Source organism: Oreochromis niloticus, linkage group LG3 (assembly GCF_001858045.2).
Source record: "Oreochromis niloticus isolate F11D_XX linkage group LG3, O_niloticus_UMD_NMBU, whole genome shotgun sequence".
Classification (NCBI taxonomy): domain Eukaryota; kingdom Metazoa; phylum Chordata; class Actinopteri; order Cichliformes; family Cichlidae; genus Oreochromis; species Oreochromis niloticus.
Window position 1 is genome coordinate 69,447,786 of NC_031967.2, and position 5,324 is coordinate 69,453,109.

The following is a 5,324-nucleotide window of genomic DNA, read 5'->3' on the forward strand; positions in this document are numbered from 1 at the left end:
TGAGATGAACATGAAGGTCATACATGGAATATTTCAGTAAGAAGGGACAGTTTCAATCCTGGCTGTGTGAATGCATGATGCTCAGCTGTCTGTGAAGTCTGGATGCACTTCTGTGTGCAGGCTCAGAGTTTCAGAGACACAAAGATTTGAAGTGTAATGACAGCACAGTTCACACTGAGCTGGGTTTCACCTGACAGCAGGGAACCTGACCCATATTTCACCTCACATAGATCAAATTAAAGTCCCCTCATGTTGTGTTAACACAGAAAACATGAGTGTAATCCATAAATCCTCTTTAACAGCAGATGTTAGATTTCACAGAGAGGCTTGCCTTTTCCCAAACTTTAGCCCACATGCTCTGAATTAACTCTCAGTTTGGTATTTGTTCCTTTTAGAAGCTGCAAGCGTGATAAAAGTTTCAGCAGGAGTCACCAAACCCCAACATAGGATAGAAAATCTGAGTAAACTTTTAAGATGGAGACACGAAGCATGAAGACGCAGCTCTGTGGTTTCAGGTCGGAGCGTCTTCCTCCTCAGCAGGAAGTTGGTGGATATTTATAATCTGTGGTTTTATGTAGAAGCTGCTGCTGCTGAGCATGTTGGTGCTTCTTTGATGGAGCTTTCACAGCATTTACTCAGACTGATGAGGACGGTTTCTGGTGTTTGGTCAGGGTTTCCGTACTACAGTTGTTGAATCATGCATGTAAAAACCTTACTGTTGCTGACATCACCACCACTCACATGACATCACATCCTGTCAACCTGTTTTCACCTCCTAACCGCTGCACTGAAAACAGCGGTTTTCAGAGCTCAGGCCTGTGTTTGAGTGCAATGGGTTAAAGAGGTGTTCCTATTGAAGTGGCACCTCCCACACACCTTTGACTGTCTCTGTAAATACAGATTCAGATTTTGTCTACATTGACTTTACAGAGTCAGCAGCAGCAGATCAGCTGTCAGAGCTCCTGTTCCAGAAATGTGGCTCTTCTGCTTTCTCCTCTGCTCTCTGGCCGCTTCTTTACAAGGTGATTTTAGCATAACTGCAACTGAGAAACAGAACAGAAAAAAAAAGTATCAAACAAATGAGTTGTTCACTTTTCTGTCTGGATCACATTCATTGTAACCCTCACAGCTCGTCTGACTGTGAGTCCCAGCAGCTCTCAGATCTTTAAAGGAGACTTTGTGTCTCTGAGCTGTGAGGAGGACGACAGCTCTGCTGGATGGACTCTGAGGAGAAACACAAGCAAAGGACAGAGGACTCAGTGTGGAGATGGGTGGGGAGAAGGTGCTGGTTCTTCCTGTAACATCAATATGATGGTGTATCATGACAGTGGAGTTTACTGGTGTGAGTCCAGAGAGGGTCCCATCAGTAACATGGTTAACCTGACAGTCACTGGTAAGCTGAGTGTGTGGAGTTAGTGTTGATGAAGCTGTGTGTAAATGGATGAAATGCTGTAGTTTGTCTCTGTGTTGAGGTGGATCAGTGATCCTGCAGAGTCCTGTCCTCCCTGTGATGGAGGGAGATGACGTCACTCTGCTCTGTAAAACAAAGACCACTCCCTCCAACCTCCCAGCTGCTTTCTATAAAGATGGCTCCCTCATCAGGAAGCAGCCTACAGGTCACATGACCATCCAGCATGTTTCCAGGTCTGATGAAGGCCTCTACAAGTGTGACATCAGCGGTCATGGAGAGTCTCCATCCAGCTGGATCACTGTCACAGGTGACACACTCACCTGTCTGTGTTTCTGCAGCTTTCAACATTCACAATGTGACGACAACTTAATGACTGTGTTTGCTTTATTTTAGACAAACACACCACCACACCTCCACCTACATCCACACCTCCACCTACATCCACCTCTAACCCTGCATCTGATACTGATCCAGCTGCAGTGAGAACCTAAGACATCTGAGAAAACAGACCCAAAGGTACAGCTGCTTTTCATTTAGTAAAAAGAAGATAAATCTGTTTCCTAAAAGGTTGAACTGCTCCTTTAAAGTGATCAGGAAGCGTATCAGCAACATGAGCAGGAGGCTGGATCTAGTCTGCTGTGTTTGGATGGGCAGCTAAAAATAAGAAGTGGGGACATTACCTTTGTTTATTCATTCAAACCCTCTGATAATGATCATTGTAAATATGTTTGTAGTTTCTGAGGGAAAGCTTTGGTTCTGTGCACAGCCGCTTATTTTGCTCCTTTGTGTTTGTGTGTTCACAGTTTCAGCAGATGAGAGTGAGCCACCAGTCCAACAACTGCAACCAAGCTTCTGGTCTTTCTTTGTGTTTCTTTTAAAAGGTTCTACTGATAAAACAAACTAACAAATACATTAAAAAAAAAAACATAAAAAAATACCCCAAAAATCCTTAACCCTTAGATGCACACATGGGGTCAAAACTGACCCCATGTGTGCATCTAAGGGTTAAATAACTGGTAATAAAAGAAATTTAAAACAAAAATATTATAAAAAATATAATAAATCAATATTTTCTTCATCTTTACCTTTTTTGTCACAGTTTTCTGTATCTTAATTGTTCTTTGTCTGAGGAGTAAGTCTGACAAACTTCAGCAGAATGAAAATGTGAGTCACATCTCGTTGCTGCTCAGCAGAAACTCCAGAGTCTGAAAGCTGTGAAGCATTTAAATTCTGCTGCCATCTATTGATGACACTGGTGCATTACATGGTAAATATTTGAATGCCTAAAATGATCAGTTAAGTGTAAAATTAGCAATAACTCATTTATTATTGATTATTATAACAATGTGCTGTGCAAAAAATTGAGACTTTTTTAACCATTTTATGACCTTTCAAATGTGAGTAAGAATACAAAGCGGGGTGTGCTGGCCTTTAGTCTGCCATCGTGTTTGCTCTGCTAAACCAAACAACAGGCAAACAAACAAACAGTTTTCATCTACAGCTGCACAGGAGAGCAGCAAAATCAGTTTGACTAAAAACCTTGTAATTACTGACATAACAGCAAAACCTTTCCATTAAAGGTCACATTCTGCCCACACATATTCACACACACACACACAGTTTATTTTATTGTGTTTTACTAAGATAACAGATTTGGAAACATAAAGCATGATGTTAATTCAATTCAATTAAATTTCATTTATATAGTGCCAAATCAAAAACAACAGTCGCTTCAAGGTGCTTTCTATTGAAAGGTGGACTCTACAATAATACACTGTTTGACTTCAGTGGACCAGAGAAAATGTTCTTTTAGTGCACATGTGCAGAGTGAGCACTCAGACACTGTCTGTGGAGTATAATCAAGCCTTTACCGCTGACCTCTCATTTTACGTGTTTGCCGTTTCCTCTCAAAACCAACGTGTTTGACTGAATCTTCTTAAAAAGTAGCAGATTTGTAAAAAAAAAAAAAAGTGATTATTGGTTTAAAATAATAAATAACATTTAATTGTGAGTGAAGTGAAAAAGAGAAATAAGGAGAGCAGCACTAACAGAGAAGTATCTGCCACGTGGAAAGTTTCCAACATTTATTTAATGATTTTCTTTCTTTTCCAAACCTTTTCAGTAACATAAAGATCACTGCGTGTGAATCAGATGGATGGACAGAAGCTCTGCTGCAGGTTTTCTCTGTTAAACACCAAGAAAAAGTGAATCAGTGTCAACAAATGAACTTAAGACAAATGAACCAGCTCAAGTTTTGAGGCCCTCGGGAGGTCAGAGGTCAGATTCACTCTGTGAGCTCGCTCTTATTAACAGGACCTTATTTATTAATGTGTTTGTAACACTTCTTCTGCTCTCAGTTTGGGTTTAATATCCCAGAGATCTGACTGACAGGAGGAACAGGAGTGCATATTCTTGGAAAGCATAACACGATCACAGAAACATAAAGTAAACTTGCCACGCATGTATACATGCAGCAACTGTGTCAATATGTTAAGGGAATGCGGTTCAGCAGCTTTGAGTTGAGGTAACTTCTCATTACTCCTGATGTCAGCAGGCATATTCTGTATGTCATTAAATAACACGCTGGGACTGACTAGTTTCACTTCCATTGTCCTGTTTATATCTGACTCTGTACTTGTTTTTTTTTCAGTCCTTGGCAGTCAGTAAATAATAGATGTTAGCTGGTCAGTCAGCTACTGAAGTGATGTTTCTGTGATGAGAACGCCTCTGTTCTTATCAGTGTTTGCAGCCGGTGATCATGTTCCTGTATAGACCTACTTGCAAACCTACTGATCCAGCTCTATAGAAACCAAAAAAGCACTTGAGTTAAACTGCAGGCGACACAGATTGAAGACTACACAGAGACAAACAGCAGCTGAGTTGTAGCCTCAGGCTGATCTTGTTACATTATTATCACATGTCAATCATTTCCGACATATTTCCTGTACAATTCCAGCTCAACATCCAGTAAGACCCAACCCGTATGTTTACCTTCTTTAACAAAGACGTTAAAACAGACTTGCGTGATTCAAAGTTCAGCTTCACCTCACCAACAGTTTTATGATGAAATATTTTCCTATCATTTCTTCTGTCACAAAACTATCCAGCAAACCTTCTTCTAAATTTAGAAACAGATCACAGTTTAACTTTAGGATTTGGGGAACGTCTCACTGCCCAGGAACTGACTGAAGGGATCAGATTAGTGTTTTCAGTTATTTGAAGCAGATGGTAAAGTTGTTATATGATCAAAATACAGCTGCTGATTAAGAACTTAACTAAAAAGGGCTAAAAAGAGGAAAAAAATTAAAGCTACATAATAATTATTTAAACTTTTATTCAGTTTTCTGCATCATTGACCCTCAGCTGGATGATGCAGATGGGGTCACCATCCGGATTAGCTCTCTTCCTGGGGTCTGTTCCTCTCATGAAGACGTGACACTCGTACACTCCAGTGTCAGCAGACGTCACTTTCTGCAGGACCAAAGACACGTCTCCGTCCTCCATCTGTCTGTCCTGCAGGTCCATCCGGTTGTCAAAATACGGACGCTCGTTGAGTAGATCAAACGTGTCATCGTGGTGAAGAAAAACCTGTTCTGGTTGCAGATCAGCTCTGCTCCACTCTACACCGATGATGTCGTTGTTTGGAGCTCGACATGGCAGGATGACCGTCTGTCCCGGCTCCGCTGTGATGATTCTCTGGTCTGACACAGAGCAGAGAGGTTAAAGTAACTGCAGCAGCAGCCAGTCAGACAGAGATCGCTCAGCTCTGCTAAACTAGAGCAGAGGGGAGTACGAGGAGGTTGATGTCTAAGAAAATATGATCCGCATTGAGTTCATTGAGCGAATCTCACTGAAGAAGAGCAGCACATCCATCTGAATATGTATGACATTTGTGTTTTCACTAACATTCAGC

At 41.2% G+C, this 5,324-nt stretch overlaps 1 long non-coding RNA gene across 1 annotated transcript; it reads left to right on the forward strand.

Moving 5' to 3' along the window:
- Nucleotides 1-1,654: 1,654 nt before the first annotated feature.
- On the forward strand, nucleotides 1,655-4,208 carry LOC102079476 (uncharacterized). Its single transcript, XR_002061282.2, has 4 exons — nucleotides 1,655-1,718; nucleotides 1,805-1,927; nucleotides 2,215-2,678; nucleotides 3,534-4,208. It is a non-coding gene; the product is annotated as an uncharacterized LOC102079476 (long non-coding RNA).
- Nucleotides 4,209-5,324: the final 1,116 nt, after the last annotated feature.